Raw genomic sequence first — 17,551 nt, 5'->3', positions numbered from 1 at the left:
TAAAGACAATGCAGGTATAGTGGGCTATCTAGCTATTTATCACAGTAGACTTATTACTTAGGAACATGTTCAAAGACATTGAAAAATGTTGGGTGCTTTTGTTGCCTTTCTCCCATATAGAAAGAGATCATAGAATTTGAAAGTGAGAATTTTCTACAGATAAAAGGTGTTATGCATTAACATTATATTGCTTGCTAAAACTCTAATTGGACTTATGAAAACCACAGATCAGGTATATAGCTTCGATTTTTTAAAACCCTTAATGGAGCTGCCCCGGGTTAGCAAGTGATTTTTATTCCTGTTCTTTCCCCATGCTTATGCCTTCTGCTCCCAGAGACCCCACCAGTCCTTCCGCTAGTGGTGCCTGCCTTGCTCGGACTTCAAGCAAGTGTTTTGCTAGGAAACTCAGTCTCCGAGAGATGGGTGGTTCTAATAAATGAGTCGGTTCGAAGAAAATCATTTTTTCAGGGGGTGTACGATTGGCTTTTTATCAGTTTTATGAGCCTTTTTGATGGACTGTTACTTTCTCGTTTTCCCAGTGGTATTTGCCATGGGAACTTTTATGATTTGTTTTGAGACTTATTTAAAAACTTCTCTATTGATCTCAACAGAACATTGATATTTGTGAAATATCTCACCAAGTTGACTATAGAATTATTGTTGAGATCTGCTTATTTTTAGTAAAGATGTCTTTAAGCATTTTGTGTTGGCTAGAGACCCCTGTTCGCCTACCTCTATGCTTTTTTTTTTTTTTCCCCTGGCTGGATTGGAATGACTATCAAGTATTTTTTCCATACCCTGGAGACCGGCCATCTATCTCTCATTCTTCAGTATAAATATTTACCAGTCCCACAGGAAGTTGAGATGGTTGTCTTGAGCATACAAATTGCCCCAGAGGTTTCTGGCTAACTTGTCCTCAGGAACGGTGCTTCTGATGAACACAAAATGATGCGCAGGCCATATTTTTCTCTGCTGAGGGAGAGGCAGTGACTATATGTGCTCATTATGAAGTAGATGTGGCTGAAAGTGCAGTTGTAGTCTGTCACAGAGCATTTGGCTTCTCTGCTAAGAGGTGAAATTATGCTGTTGGCAAAACAGTCTGGGTGGGTATCAGGTGCACTGGCGCTAGACAAACACTAGGCTGTGGCTTGTGAAGTCATAATGGGGACTCTCCAAACCCCCATGTGAAGACCCCCGCTGGAATCAACAGCCAATTTTTGCCACATCAAAACACCAACCAATATTATGGAGGCAGATTTAGTCTCCTCTGGTTGCAGCTATACTTTTGTAATTTTATTTCTGTTTTTTTTCTTGTTTCAGAGGACATTATTTCCTCCAACATATTAAAAAAATCCCCTGACATTAGAGGAGAAAAAAAGAAGGGATAGATGGCAGTCACATTACCCATTTTTCTACAATTAAAAACACCAAAACCCTCAATGATGTTCACATAGGTAACATAACTTCATCCTTAACAAAAAGCGAAAGTATGCTTTTATAGTGAATTTCCAGTATCAGAAAGGATCATTTTTCACACTCGTGTTTCTTTTTTTTTTTTTAAAGATTTTATTTGACAGAGATAGCGAGAGCAGGAACACAAGCAGGGGGAGTGGGAATGGGAGAAGCAGGCCTCCCTCCGAGCAGGGAGCCCATGTGGGGCTTGCTCCCAGGACCCTGGGATGGTGACCTGAGCTGAAGGCAGACGCTTAACGACTGCGCCACCCAGGCGCCCCTGTGTTTCCTTCTGCTGAGTCTATGGTCGTATCATCCAGCCCTGAGTGTCTAGAAAATGTAAAAAATGCCTCATCTTCGCTTTCCAAGCAATAGTATTGGTTTAATTTAGATGCTGCACTTCAGAATTTTAGCTAGATATTGAAGTTTGAATTCTCAGCTCAGGCTTCATTAGTAGTGATTAGCTAACACAAATGCATCTCTGATTTATGCATGTCTAAAAATGATTTTGAAAAGCTGTCTTGTGCAGGGTTGATTGTTATTGTGCACAGTTTTGTCCTTCTAAGAATTAGGCTGTCTTCTTCCAACACTCCGATCAAGTAGGCCACCTTTGGGAAATGACACTGGCAGACTGCTGGTACTCTGCAAATTAATATTATAGATACAGTTCTAGAAATTGAGAAGACTGACATTTTTGTGATAATGAGAGGTTGGGACTAAATTTACAGAAAGGCAAATTTATACTAGGAGTGTTTTTTTTTAAAGAGACTGTAAATTTTCTAAACGAATTTCTGACATTTTGAAATGTTTTGACAGTGCTTCATTTGTATAAAGCTTTATGTGTAGCAGCCTCATTGACTTGTTTCTGTTTAGTCTGGTTTTTATGTGATCATTTTTACCTCTGTTGAATTGGTGAAAAATAATTTAACATTTTTTTCTAGGCTCTGGCTGGCACAAGAAAACTCTGAATCCAGCCAGGGATTTTTCTATGGCCTAATTTGTGCATTGCAATGAGCATAAAATTTGCATCTAGTTTTATTTTTCACTCTCTTTACTGGTATTTATGTAATGCAAAATTAAATGTTGCAGAGCGTTAATTAACCAAGGAGAACCATAATCATCATCAGAATCTATATAGTAAACCTGTGAAATTAATAGAGGCTCAGAACTTGAGGGTAAATAGCCATCTTTTGGAACCATATCATTGAGTTTGTACTCCAACCAAATGACACAGCTGAGCAGTAGAAACCCAAGTGTTGAAGGAGACATTTTTCCGTACTCCAGAGAATTATAAAGGTTTCCCGTTCTCACTTCAAGAGACTGAAAAAAACCAGTCATAGGAAAATGATTGAACTTAATATTCATATTTTGTGGGCAGCCAGGAAATTAATATGGGGAAATAAAAAACTTGATTTTTAATGTCATTACAATTTTATTTTTAAATGAGTTTTAAGATTTTCTTAGTTTACTGAAGGTGTCTTAATTTTATTTGAATTATGAGCTCTTCTAATTCTATCAGGAATCAAAAAAGGAATCTAATGTCTTAAAATAATATACATTTTTCTAATGTACAATAAAAGGAATTATTAGATTATTTGGGGCAATATGACTGCCTCCAAGGTCTTGAAAAAGTTCTTTTCTAGCTGACTAGTTAGTCTTTCGGCATCAGAACTACCTATATGGGGGATCCGCCATCTGCGGTGGAACCGCTGCCAAGATGCAGATTTTCGTGAAAACCCTTACGGGGAAGACCATCACTCTCGAGGTTGAACCCTCGGATACAATAGAAAAGGTAAAGGCCAAGATTCAGAATAAGGAAGGAATTCCTCCTGATCAGCAGAGACTGATCTTTGCTGGCAAGCAACTGGAAGATGGACGTACTTTGTCTGACTACAACATTCAAAAGGAGTCCACTCTTCATCTTGTGTTGAGACTTCGTGATGGTGCTAAGAAAAGGAAGAAGTCTTATACCACTCCCAAGAAGAATAAGCATAAGAGAAAGAAGGTTAAACTGGCCGTCCTGAAATACTATAAGGTGAATGAGAATGGCAAAATCAGTCGCCTTCATCGGGAGTGCCCTTCAGATGAGTGTGGTGCTGGAGTTTTCATGGCTAGCTACTTCGACAGATGTTATTGTGGCAAATGTTGTCTGACTTATTGCTTCAACAAACCAGAAGACAAGTAATTGTATATGGGTTAATAATAAAAGACATGAACTAACAACAACAACAAAAAGAACTACCTATATGGGGATAAGACATATTCCTATATTTTTTTTCTAGGGAGATGCAGAATCCATAGCAACTTTCTGCCCTGCTATCTGGGAGGATAGTCTTATCCTTCCAGGGATTACTCTTTTCTTTTTTTTTAAAGATTTTTTTTTTTATTTATCCATTCATGAGAGACAGAGAGAGAGATGCAGAGGAAGAGGGAGAAGCAGGCTCCCCGTGGAGCAGGGAGCCCAATGCGGCACTTGATCCCAGGACCCTGGGATCATGACCTGAGCCGAAGGCAGACGCTTAACCGACTGAGCCACCCATGGGTCCCCTTCCAGGGATTACTCTTAAAGGAATGATATTTTACTCTACTTGCAAACTAACAAGTTAGCCTGCCACAGTTTGGATGCTGGCAAAAGACATAAGACTCCTGGGTCCCAGACAAAAGACTCACTCATGGCACCACAGTTGGTGGGAGCTTCATGCTTGCTTTTGTTCCCCTTCTTCCCTATTCTCCCCCTTATCCCCAAGTCCCATGGGAGTGATGAGGAATAGCCCAGCTAGATGTTGTGCATCCAGTGGATCTGTGGCACAGCTGAGGACCCCTAAGTATAGGAAACCCAGTATTTTATAACGGACTGTGTGTAACCTGACCAACCCATGCCCTGGAGAGAGACACTATCTTGATCTTCTAGGACTGTTTGCCATACAAAAACTCCTGAAAAGTGAGGGCAGAACAAAAGCTGATACAAGATGTGCAGAAACACCGTGGCGATTTGTTTCTCAATGCTGCTGAGTGAAAATGACCGGGCTCTGCCTCAAGCCACTTCTCCACAAATAGCGTTATCTGCAGCGTTCTTTTAGCAGTACGTGGAGGTAGAAGAAAACCGGTTCTAGTATATTTTTATTGCAGCCACAAGTCATCTCATTAACTGTTGGTGACTTTGCTCATTTGGAAGGCTGCCAAAGTCATCACACACCTGGAAATCAACAACAGGAAGCTAGGATTGCATCCCAGAACCCCTGGTACATAAAACTTCTTCTTACTCCTACCTCTGAGTAGTCTAGAAAATTTAAATATTTCTCGACCAACTTTTGCTGGTTATAGTTCAGTCAGCCTTAACTGAAACGTTGATAAAGAAAGCAGTGTCTGTCATAAGGGTAACTGTACTCCCCTTTCTGGGACTCCTTCCCTTAATTTTACTCTCCCTATTTTGCCCTGTTGGATATTATTGTAAGGAATTGTATAAGATCCTTGAGAGAAGGTAATAGAAAAGGGGAAGCATTTCTCCCTTCCTTCCATACTAGCTCACCCTTAGCCTTCTGAGCTCAAGGTGTCTACTCTCTTGTAGTGTTGGCTCTTTGGCAAGTAAATGCTGTTAAGCATTGAATGTGTTACACTGGGTCCTTCTGTGGGGTCTGTGGATCAGAGTCTGGAGATTAGGGCATGTGTTAGGAAGTCAATATGCCTCAGCTCTGGGCCACCAAGAAAACCATAGTAGGTCTGTGTTGATGCAGGGTGGAAGTGTTCACCAGCCACAGGAGGCTAAGATTTGATACCTTTGCCTTTTAATTTTTTTTTAATTAAAAAAAAAAAATTCTTTTTTTTTTAAGATTTTACTCATTTATTTTAGAGAATGAGAGAGAGAGCACGAGTGGCCTGGGGGAAGCAGAGGGAGAGGGAGAAGCAGGCTCCCCACTGAGCAGGGAGCCTATGGTGGGGCTCCATCCCAGGACCCAGGATCATGCCCTGAGCTGAAGGCAGACACTTAACCAACTGAGCCACCCAGGCACCTCTACCTTTGCCTTTTTAATCAGAGCTACTGGGTACAAGAGCTACTGTATATGATAGCAGACATTGACTTTGGGGGTAATTTTTTTTTTTAATTTTTTTTATTGTTATGTTAATCCCCATACATTACATCATTAGTTTTAGATATAGTGTTCCATGATTCATTGTTTGTGCATAACACCCAGTGCTCCATGCAGAACGTGCCCTCCCCAATACCCATCACCAGGCTAACCCATCCTCCCACCCCCCTCCCCACTAGAACCCTCAGTTTGTTTTTCAGAGTCCATCGTCTCTCATGGTTCTTCTCCCCCTCCAATTTCCCCCCCTTCATTCTTCCCCTCCTGCTACATTCTTCTTCTTCTTTTTTTTCTTTCTTAACATATATTGCATTATTTGTTTCAGAGGTACAGATCTGAGATTCAACAGTCTTGCACAGTTCACAGCGCTTACCAGAGCACATACCCTCCCCAGTGTCCATCACCCAGTCACCCCATCCCTCCCACCCCACCCCCCACTCCAGCAACCCTCAGTGACTTTGGGGGTAATTTAATGAAAAGTGTAGTACTATGAAAATCTGATTTTGCTGTGTAAACCTAACATTAATTTTTGTCATTTGTGTGAAGGACTTAGCATTTATCCCTAATTACCATGCAGCACAATGATTATTCATAATACTAAATATGTGTCAGATCAATGTTTTTAAGTTGCATTGATTATAACACTAAAATCTGCTATGTATGATGCTCCATCTTCTTTCGGATGGTCATCTACTGAAGTATCAGGGCTTTCTTCTTACAACTTAAAACATTTAGGGTTTTTTTTTTTTTTTTTTTAAATGAATGGAGAGACTCTTTTGCATTAGAAAAGATAAGTCTGGGGCACCTGGGTGGTTCAGTGGTTAAGCGTCTGCCTCAGCTCAGGTCATGGTCCCAGGGTCCTGGGATCGAGCCCCGCATCGGGCTCCCTGCTCGGCGGGAGTCTGCTTCTCCCTCTCCCACTCCCCCTGCTTGTGTTCCCTCTCTTCGCCGTGTCTCTCTCTGTCAAATAAATAAATAAAATCTTAAAAAAAAAAAAAGAAAAGATAAGATAAGTCTGCAGCCAGTTTGACTGTGGGTCACTATGGGCAATAGAATCCTCATATCTTGAGGACAGTGGTAGGAATAGCAGGAGCACCAGCATTTTAGACTTTGAGTCTAGTAGCTAATTATCTAGTTCTCTTCTTGTTTTATTTCTGCCACTTGTCTTATTACTGAGGAATGATATTATTGAATTCTGAACAATATGATGTCTACCCTCAGGCCAATCAAGCAGAGGCATATGCAATATCTTTGATATGCCGAAATAAATTGAAGTTCAGGAATTAGCTGTGTCGGTGTATGGGTGTGAGGGATAGGTGATATAAATTCCTCCTTTTCCTACTTTATGGATGAGGACTCAGCTTTCTCCTCTACATTTTTGTCTGTCAGTCTGACTTGCTTTCAACACTGTGTATTAACCAAGACCACTTTGCTTTAAAATTTATTCATTTGCATGATGTTAGAATGAAGTAAAACAGAGCAAGACATCTTAACGGGATAAGAGGATCCCCAGTAAGTATTAGCTCTATAAATAATGTTTTCCCCACCTTAAGGGGGTTGCTTGAACATCAGTCTATCAAACACATACAGAATATCTGCTGTGTAGGCAATACATTTGTGTCCCTAGCCCTTGATAGATGAAGTTTAAAAGAAATTAATTGCTTATAAGGTTTGAACTTGAATGACTACTTTTAGTACATTTAGTATTGTTTTTGAAATAATATTTTAGTGATTAGATAATTTATAACTTTGTCTTTATTGTAAACCAGAGTGAACTGTTTATCCATAGTCAAGTGATCTCCTGGATTTAAGGTTGGTTTAAAACTCGTTAATGCTGGGGTTTATAATGGAAACAGAAAGCCTGTACTTATGTGAAACAGAACTAACCAGGCCAGTGGAATTATTGTAAAACAGTATCTTTTAAATGCTGATGATTAGACCTTAGCCTCTTGAGTTAAATATAGCCTCTCAGTTGTTCTTGGCAGAATGATGAAGCTGTGTTATCTTCTGTGGAAGATCCAACCTCTCTGAATGCTTTTTATTACAGGTATGTTTAGTTGGACTCTGAGGCTTCATTGGAATTATAAAAACTTGGCTCTTGTAGGTAAATTTTTGAAAGAACAAATTTATTTTCTGTCTTATTATCTGGGTGTGGTAAGATGAACACAGTAAGTATACCACATATAAAGTGACAATGTTTTGATCCTTTTGTCATAATTACCGCTGTGGAAAACTGAAGACGACTAGATTCAGTTAGCTGGATAATCAGCATTTTGACCCTTTGTTGCAAATCATTTCTGTTGTGTAAAAATGAGGATGAATGGATTAATCAGACCACGTGTTATATCCACTTGCAATCTGTTTTCAGATGAGACAGAGTGGTCCCCTATATCCAGCTTTGAACGTCCAACAGCTCTCTACTCCAATTACACAAATTAGTGATGTGTAAATTCATGTTCCTAAGTGATAAGCAAGTGCATTTTTCTTCGTGATGTGTTATATATTATTTAATCTTAGTTATATATTCTGTAATATATGTGTCTATTAAGTGTATCTACTATACATATCCTTAACTTTGTCAGTTCTGATAGTCTGAGATTTTGGGTTCCTAGGGGATAATTTTAGTTCTGTCTAATTTATTTTAAAGTCATCTGAGAAACTGACTTATGTAATTAGAGACTTGGCAAAAGCTTTTTTCCCCTCAGCGATGGTGGTATTTAAACTGAGATTTTCTTGTTCTAATCTGTTTTTCCCTACAACTTTGTTTATATGAAATTATAAAACTTTACTTATATTTATATCTAATTTTTTTGGCACAAGTCATGGGTTTGACTCTGCAGTCCTGACTTTGTAATATTTTTTTTTTTAAAGATTTTATTTATTTATTTGACAGAGAGAGACACAGTGAGAGAGGGAACACAAGCAGGGGGAGTGGCAGAGGGAGAAGCAGGCTTCCCGTGGAGCAGGGAGCCTGATGCGGGGCTCGATCCCAGGACCCTGGGATCACGACCCGAGCTGAAGGCAGACACCCAACGACTGAGCCACCCAGGCACCCCTGTAATATTTTTTCAATCTCAGATTAAGCATTTGGTTTGCTGTCTGGAGGTTTTGTTTTTTATTTTTTTGAAAGTGTCGTCATTGTACATATTTATAGTAATTGCATATTTATGAAATAAATTAATCTCTTTGAATTTTTACCATAGCAATCCTTACTTAGTACATGCAGATCATTTTTAATCTCTGGAATTTATAATTGAAATATTTTAATAAAAGAGCAAAATAATAAGCAAAAAATGTTGATGTGTATAACATTAAATTCTATCAGTTACATGGAAGCTGATTACAATTAGTTTAATGACCCTGGTTAGAATTCCTCCTCTTATTTTGTCCTTGCTCTGAAATGTATTTCAGAGGTCAAACACTTAGTTATCCTCTTAGCCGAGATTTCTATCATTTGAATATGGCCAGATTGGCATTTATCTTTAAAACACTTATTGGAAACAGCCTAAATTGAAAAAATGCTTAACGTCACAAGCTTCATCATCCCAGGATGGGCCTCTTTAAAAGAAGCTCAAACCTCAAACAATATGAAGTGATTTCCCTTAACTTATAAGATAGCTGGTAGCTCAGGCAGTAGAAAGAGAAAACAGTTATTTGCTTGGTGACAATGTGGCAGTTACATAAATTTCATGTACAAAGTGAACACATAAATAGTATTTCAGAAACAGAGAATCATCTGAGTCCCTGTTGATTATAGTATAGGTGCTAGACATTTTAGTGGAATTGTTTCTTAATTACTGAACTCTCTTTGATAGCCATGAAAAAAAATTGGACTGGACAGTATTGATTCCAAGCACTTCTGTTCCTCTTTAGGGATATTCTGAGCTGGCAAAACACATACAGATGGGCAGACAAGACTGCTTAGTTTGCCCTGTGCTGAATTTGATCAATAGGAGCCTATTTCTGTATCAAGGAGAAGTAGCTCTGTTAATTTAGCCCTGGAAATCTCATCATTAGACACTCTTGAGTAATAAGATTTAAAATATTTCAGTTAAGATAAAAATTGCATGTTGGCATTTCTCACAGTAAAATTTATTTTTCTTTATCTTTTTTTTTTTTTAAACATGTCAAGTGTTTCTTTGAGTTGTTTTCTTCCTCCATAAGAAGGCTAAGAGGGCATTCACTAGTAGATAATACCCCTATTGCACCCTATTCTGCTAGCTAAAAAAAATTTTTTTCTGTAGTACCGCATTTTCTATTTTATTATCTGGGTGAGGTAGGATGAATACAGTAAGTATTCTACATATAAAGTGACTGTATAATCACTGTTTTGATCCTTTGGTTATAATTACTGCTGTGTAAAACTGAACAAGACTAGATTCAGTTAGCTGTATAATCAGCATTTTGACCCCTTTTTTATAAATCATTTAGGAACTGGGGGAAAATAGAATCATAAAAACAGAACCATTTTGGCTAATAGCATGGTAACGCTTTTTCTTTTATCATTATCTGGGTTAACACAACTCCTGCTTTATATTCTGTGTTCTCTTACTGTGATATTACCTTTATTCATTCAAAAACTATTTACCAAGCCTTACTATGCTCAAGGGTAACTGGTTGATAACTTGGAATCAAGAATACACTGCATATTAGGAATGCCAAATTTTATTTTCTATTTTAAGCATTTATACATACAATCGCACTTGCAGTAACAAAATTATATAAGGTGTATGGATTGGCTGTGTGACGTCTGATTTAGGATATTTCCATCTCATAACAAAGCACCCAAAGCAGTTTTTCTTTGATGTTTACTCCTCAGTCCTTCTAATGGAGCCATTTTTCTGAGTGCTAAAATAAAGTTCAGACTCACTCAAAGAAGTAGGAAGTAATCGAGAAGGGACAAAGCCTTGGCAAGCAGCACATTTCAGACTCAAGGTGCTCTGGCTCTGATTTGACTTTCTTTTATAACATTTGGAATAGGTTCTAAGAGACTGTCCTGCCCAATCTGTTACATTTGTCAGGTTCTCAAGACAAAAAAAAAAAAAAAGATCTTTGAATTGCAGTTTGAGATTTGAAATTCCCAGATCATATTTCCATTTCCTGCTATACGTATTCTGAGGGAGTTGGGATATTATTAAAACCATCAAGGAAGTGGAGACTGCAGTAGACACTGATAAAAATGAAGCAGTTTGTAAGAAAGAGGTGATGTAAAAAGAGGGAGACAATTCGGATTGCATTTGGTCTTGACAGGAGAGACCCTGCAAACTGGTGGTAGGCGTTCTCCTGAAATTATATTCATGCTCGTTTGAATTTTATTAAATTTTATCATAAATAAGGAAGAAAAAAATAAATTCCTCAAGGAGTCATCAAAACAAACAAGAAAAATACATACGTTTTATCTTGTTCTGAACCCAGAATACCTGCATAACCTCAAAAAAGGGATGTCAAGGTCATCATTGAGTTACTTATAAAGAAGGTCATCTTGGTCATTGCATTGGATAAGTCCTACAAACTGTGAGAATCATACGGATTTCAGGGCAGAGTATAAAGCAATAAGGAGAATACTGAGTATATCTGGAAATACAGGTACAATGCCAACTAGGTCAGCCTATATCTCTGATATCAGGACTAAGCGTGCAGTTTCGGAATAATGGTGGACTCTGATATTTATACTGTTGTCGTGTTGCAATGTATTCACTCCTACATATTCACTGGGATTCAGGAGTGACTTTAATTGTGTTCTTGTTTTCAGCAATTCTTGGTACGATTGCATAGTATGTTCCTTTCCTAGCTTTGGGCACACAAATAGCTGTAACTTTTTCCCCAAGAATGATGCCCTCCAAGCTGTAAAGGGATTGATCAGTGTTCACATTTGCTTTTGTAACTTAAAAATGATAAATTGAATAATGGCATAATTAAGATCTGCTTTAATTAACTGGTTACAGTGTGTGCCTGTATTTGTAAAATAAAAAAGTTGCAGGAGTGAGTTGAAGTTTGACCTGAGAAACATTTTGAAAGGTTATTTGCTTGATTCTTTTTGTAACTGTAATGATGATTAATGAGCATATTGGTTTACTTTAAATACTTTTCGAGTAGCTAAATTCACTATATTGCAATTATTAAAAGCAAGAGTCTCATTAAATTCTTCTACTTGGAGATCAAGATAAGGCCAAAATATTATACATGGCATAACAGCAAAACCATAAGTTCTGTGAGAGTATTGCTTTCCCCAGGATTGGACCATTGTTCTGTATGTTTTTAACCCAGCCACTGTGCCATTATCAGTATGTGGGAGAGAAAGCAGACCCAACAATGGACAGAGAATTCTGGTTTCGGACTATCAGACATTTACCAGGAGTTGAAACAAACTGAAGGAGTTGAACTGTGAAAGTAATTTATTTGTTTGGAATTCTACTTGTTATTTAAGTTTGTTGATGGTTTTATATATAGAAAGAAATTTCTTTTAATTTGGTAACTAAGCTTCATTCTGGAGCACTTTCCTTCTCAGGGCTCATATTTTTTGTAAGACCCCATGATGTTTTGTAAACATGTATTTAGCTGGTTTATATTCCCTGAGCTCTGGGGTTTGGGAAACACACTGCTGTTTTCAGACTTTGACCTCAGCAGGGTCACACAGCCATTGGCCTGGTCCATACAGGCTTTAAGACTAGATGCTTGGTTATTGCAGATGCATTTGTCTTTCTTCAGAGAAATATGTGTGCTTCGGGATTGATTTTTTACATCTTTATACTTAGCAGTAAACTATGGGAGGCCATTACTTCACATAACAGTGGCTTTAAGAATTAGACAGCTCATACGACTCTAAATTCAATTTGCAGGTAGTTTTCACTTAAGGAAAGAGGTCTGGCAGCATGCCTGCTCGGCACAGGGCTACTTGAATCCCCTCTCTTTCAGTGGTGAGGTCAGAGCATCTTGTCAAGAAGTGTAACTTATGTTCAAATAATGTATGTGAGCTGGACATCTACTGCCAAAAACAAGCTGCCTGGGGGCAGAAACAAGAAAAGCATCATAAGTGCTATTGAACAACTCACTGTATGCTTTTAATTATCTGAGATTTACATAAACAACTCCACAAAATGGGAGAAACACCCAATTAAATGACAGTAAATTTACTTTGCTGCAGAATTCAATAATTTACATCTTGGTTTCCCTGCATTGCATTAATTACCGATTTGGTAGCAGATTAAAAGGCATCTGGGTAAAATTTAACCTACATATATTCAAATTAACTACCGTGATTGATATATCTGTATTCACTCATTTATTCAGTATATTTATGTGCTAGTTACTGGGGAGAAGAAGACGTATAAACAGATATATACAGCTCCTGTCCTTCAAAAGCTGACCATTCAGCAAGGGTGATAAACACCTAAGTAAAAATTATCATGTGTTGTGATAAGGACAACAACAAAACATGGGATATCCATTTCTGTCAGTGTGAAAGACCACCTGATCCATAGGGTGGTGAAAATGTATTTAAAAATTTTTTTTAAATGCATTGCTGAATGAACACAAAATGAAGCAGAGGAAATTAAAGCTGAAGCAAAAGTTGGAATTCTGCAAGGTGGATGAATTCCAAAGCTGGCTTTCACCCTGAGGGGTTTCTGCCAAATCCATGAGACCTTGAACCTTCACATCAGGCCAAGTGACTCTGCCAGATAGCTGGGGAATGGGTAATGCCTATGTTACAGAAAGTCCTTCTGAGAAGAAGGAAGAGGGAGCAGTCTCAAACTTACTATATGAGGCAAGCAAAATGATGGAGACAAGGAAGCACATAGATTAGAAGAAAGAAAAATTATAGGCTACTCTTCTCATAAACATAGTTGCAAATATCTAGTTAAAGTTGTAGCACATGAAATCCAGACACATCTAAAAACGATAGGATATAATGTTATTTCAGTAATGCAAAGTTTACTTAATATTAGGAAATTGGTTTGTAACATATTACCCAAACCTGTTGAAGAATTTCTTAAAACTCCCAGTGGTTTCAGGAAAAACTAAATTTGATAAATTTCAGCATCTATTTATGACTTAGAATAATTCTTGGTAACTAGGAGGGTAATGAAATTTCATTATTCTGGTAAAAGGAACTTATACAAAACCTACAGCAAACATCCACCTAAGGTGAAATGCTAAAAGCACTCTCTTTACAATCAAGAACAAGATAAGAATACAGACTATCACCACTTCTATTCAATGTTATTGGAAGTGTTAGCCAATGTAATAAGACAAAAAAAAATAATAATTGAAAGGCAGAAACAAAACTGTCATTGTTCAAAGGTTATCTGTGTAGGAAACTCAAAAGATCTATAAATGAAATACTAAAGTTAACAAGACAGTTTAGCAAATTGCTGGATGTAAAATCAAGACATAAAAGTAAGTTGCATTTCTCTATATGAACACCCAGGAAGTCAGTGTAACAACATATGTAGAGTAACAAGAAATAAATCTAATAAAAATTTTGTAATATTATATTCCTATTTGAATAATGTGTGAGGTTAGAACTAGGGAACTAATATAGAATATCATAAATTATATTGCAAAAAATAAAGAAAATCTAAATAAATGGAGAATGATATCATTCTTCTAGTTAGGAAGATGCTAATTTTTCCCAGGTTGGTTCACTGCCAGTTTAATAGGGTAGTATGTATTTGTGTAACTAGATAAACTTAAAATTTTTTTGTTTGAAAAAGGAAAGTGCAAGGATTACCGAAGACATCCATGAAGAGCAGTAAGGTGAGGCAACCTCTTTCAAATAATCCAGCTTAGTTAACTTTATATTTCAATTTTGCCAGTTAACAGGGTTGGCTATGTAGAACTATGGGGTGAAATGTAGAGCACCCCACCAAACTCAGGCATATATGAAAACTTTATCAAGGTAGCATTGCAGAAAGGGGTAAATGTAAATGGTGATAAGGCAAGTGATTAATTAAACATATGATAAGATTGAAACTGGATTCCTATCTTCCTCCAAGAAGTAAATTAAAGTGATTAAACTTTTAGAAGTGAAGGAAAAAAATATAAAATGTTTAGAAGAAAATGTAGGATTATATTTTTATGACTACAGGGTAGAAAAAGATTTCTTAAACAAAGACACAAACAATGCAAGACACAAAAATGCAAAACCATTAAGTAGGGATTCAATTTGACCATATTAAAAGTGAGATATTCTTTATCAGAAGATACTGTAAACAGTGAAAAGACAAAATGCAAAAACATCAAAGTAGCAAAATGTACAACTGGCAAATAACTAGTATCCAGATAAAAGAACTTTCTCAAAAAATTAGAAAAAGAAAAAAAGAGAAAAGAAGAGGCAATTGAAAGACTCACAAACATATGACAGGATGTGCAATAACATTATTTTTCTGGGAAATGAAAATTAAAAACGTGAGATAGCATTACCTACCCACCAAAACTCCCAAACTAAAAAGTGTCATGAGGTTGTGACTGCAGTGAGAACCTTAATTCACTTTTGGGATTTCTTAGTAACTTTAAACACTCACACACTTTCATGATTCTAAATACGACTTTCTAATATACATCTTAGAGAAATGCTTGCACACTCCTGTACAAAAATGCTCATAGCATCATGCTTTGTAAGAGCTACTCTTGAGAGATAAGAGTAGAGCATATAAATAGTTATATATTATTCCATGGAAAGAGAGGAACCATTTTTCTAGTTAAGAAGTGGTCTCAGTAGAATTTGATCACCTGCTGGAAGGTAGCGGATGACCTACCTTCCGGAAGGTAGAGTAACAGAAAGTGAGAGCAGTAGAGTGATTTCTACTTCTAATTTGGCCAATGATGCCAATAGTGGTCCCATTGACCATGGTACTTTTTCTAGTTATTGCTATATATTTTTTAATTTTAAAAGCATAGATGGCCAGAGAAGTGCTTCTTACCTTTCTCAATTTAAAAACAGCACATAGTTATCCATCATGTCCATAGTAAATTCAGACAAGACATTGCACATACACACTGTGCACACACACATATGCGCACATACCCACACAAACATACACAGAGAAACTCAAATGGCAAAGCAGATTGAAAAAGATGCTCCGATTCAATAGATATCAGTGTTAAAACTATACATACCCACCAGTTTGGCAAAAACTAAAAGGTTGGAAAACACTAAATGTTAGGTTGTAGACAGAGACTCTCATTCTACTTCTAATGGGAGTAGAAACTGGTATAAATACTCTGGAAAACACTTTGATATTACCTAGTAACTTTGAACTTGCCCTTAACTCATGAACCTAGAAAATTCATTATTAGGTAGAAACCCTAGAAAACGTTTGCATATTGTCACCAGGAAACTTGCATAAAAATATTTTTAGTGGCAAACATAGAAACACCCCAGATAGCCATTGACAGCAGAATCAAAATATACATGGGGGCTTACTCATTCAATGGGATACTACAGAGCAATGAAAATAACTGAAAAGAAATAACACACACCATGTATCATTTTTTAAATTGGAAACAATTATTTGATGGGAGGGTGCACTACGTATAAAAGCTTCCTGGTCATAGAAGAAAAGGGTGGTGTTACCTGAGGGGAATTTGTTTTTTTCATATTTCTTAGCAAGAAATGTTAGGGGAAAAAAGCTAGAAAAAATATAGTGTCCCTGGAAGCCAGTTTCCTTTGTTTTAATTATTTTACCTTTATGTATACGTTTGTAGTCTGTTCTTCCTGACTCCTATTTACAAGTTGAATGGGAGACAAACTTACTGGACTCAGAGTAAAACTGGAGTTTTCTGAATTTTTAGCTTTTTCCCCCTTAACTTGACATCACACCCTACTTTTCATTTTGGGTGGAAAAAGAGGTACAATCTGGGTAAATATTAGGGGCTCTGTCTTGGGGCTTGTTTGCATATCAGTGGTGGTACTTATCAGTTTTTCTTCTATCTCGAAGTCTACCATGCTTGCTTGAATTCAGTGTGTCACATGCATAGATCTTTTTGTTGTTGTTTATGATAATTTTCAAAATACGATTATACTTTCCAAATCTCCTTGTGTTCCATCTGCCTTTAAATGGGAAGGTCTCTCGGAGCCCCTGGGCGGCTCAGTCGGTTAAGTGTCTGCCTTCAGCTCAGGTCATGATCTCAGGGTCTTGGGATCGAGCCCTGCATCGGGCTTTCTGCTCAGTGGAGAGTCTGTTTCTCCCTCTCCCTCTGATGTCCTTCACACTCGTGCTCTCTTTCTGTCTCAAATACATACATAAAATCTTTTTTAAAAAAAATGGGATGGTCTCTCAAACATCTCTATTTGATATGATGTTGAAAGAAAAAGATGGCAGGACAACTCACAGGAACGCCATATTAGCAGCTGGAACCATCTTCTGCTTAAATCTGTCCTTAGTCCCGTTTTTCTTTAATTAGTCTCATAGGAAAAAAGAAGCAAGATCATGCTGCAAAATGGGATATTTTTGGAATTCTCATTATTCTTTTATAATTGTGCCCCTGGTCATTTTTTATCTTTACCTCAGTAGAGTTTCTAATAAAAACCAGGGGCTAGATAGATTTAATTTATTGAGCATCTACCATGTACAAGGTATTGTTTGGACTACACAAATATACAGGGCCTGCACCTTTCTTCAAGGAACCTATAATTCAAAGGGACAGAAAGTCATGTTAATGATAATAAGTCATTGTAAATAATGTGGCAATGAACATGGATGCACAGATATCTCTTCAAGGTATTGAGTTCATTTCCTTTGGGTATATACCCAGAAGTGAGATTGCTGGATTACTTGGTAGTTCTATTTTAATGTTTTGGAAGCTCCATATTGTTTTTCATAATGGCTATACAAATTTACATTCCCACCAACAGTGTATAAAGGTTCCCTTTTCTCCACATCCTCACCAAGACCAATATTTATTATGTTATCTTTTTGAAAATAGCCATTCAAAGGTGTGTGGTGGTATCTCATTTTGGTTTTGATTTGTATTTCCCTGATGATTAGTGATGTTGAGCATCTTTTCACATA

The 17,551-nt window shown here is 37.2% G+C and overlaps 1 protein-coding gene and 1 pseudogene across 3 annotated transcripts in view; both read left to right on the top strand.

The window, feature by feature from the left end:
- The window catches only part of HS6ST3 (heparan sulfate 6-O-sulfotransferase 3), a 650,113-nt gene that overhangs the window by 313,226 nt on the left and 319,336 nt on the right, over positions 1-17,551 (top strand). The window lies entirely within an intron of this gene.
- On the top strand, positions 3,137-3,672 carry LOC118527962 (ubiquitin-ribosomal protein eS31 fusion protein pseudogene; annotated as a pseudogene).

This window comes from Halichoerus grypus, chromosome 4, assembly GCF_964656455.1.
Source record: "Halichoerus grypus chromosome 4, mHalGry1.hap1.1, whole genome shotgun sequence".
Classification (NCBI taxonomy): domain Eukaryota; kingdom Metazoa; phylum Chordata; class Mammalia; order Carnivora; family Phocidae; genus Halichoerus; species Halichoerus grypus.
This window is presented reverse-complemented; position numbering and strand designations above follow the sequence as displayed.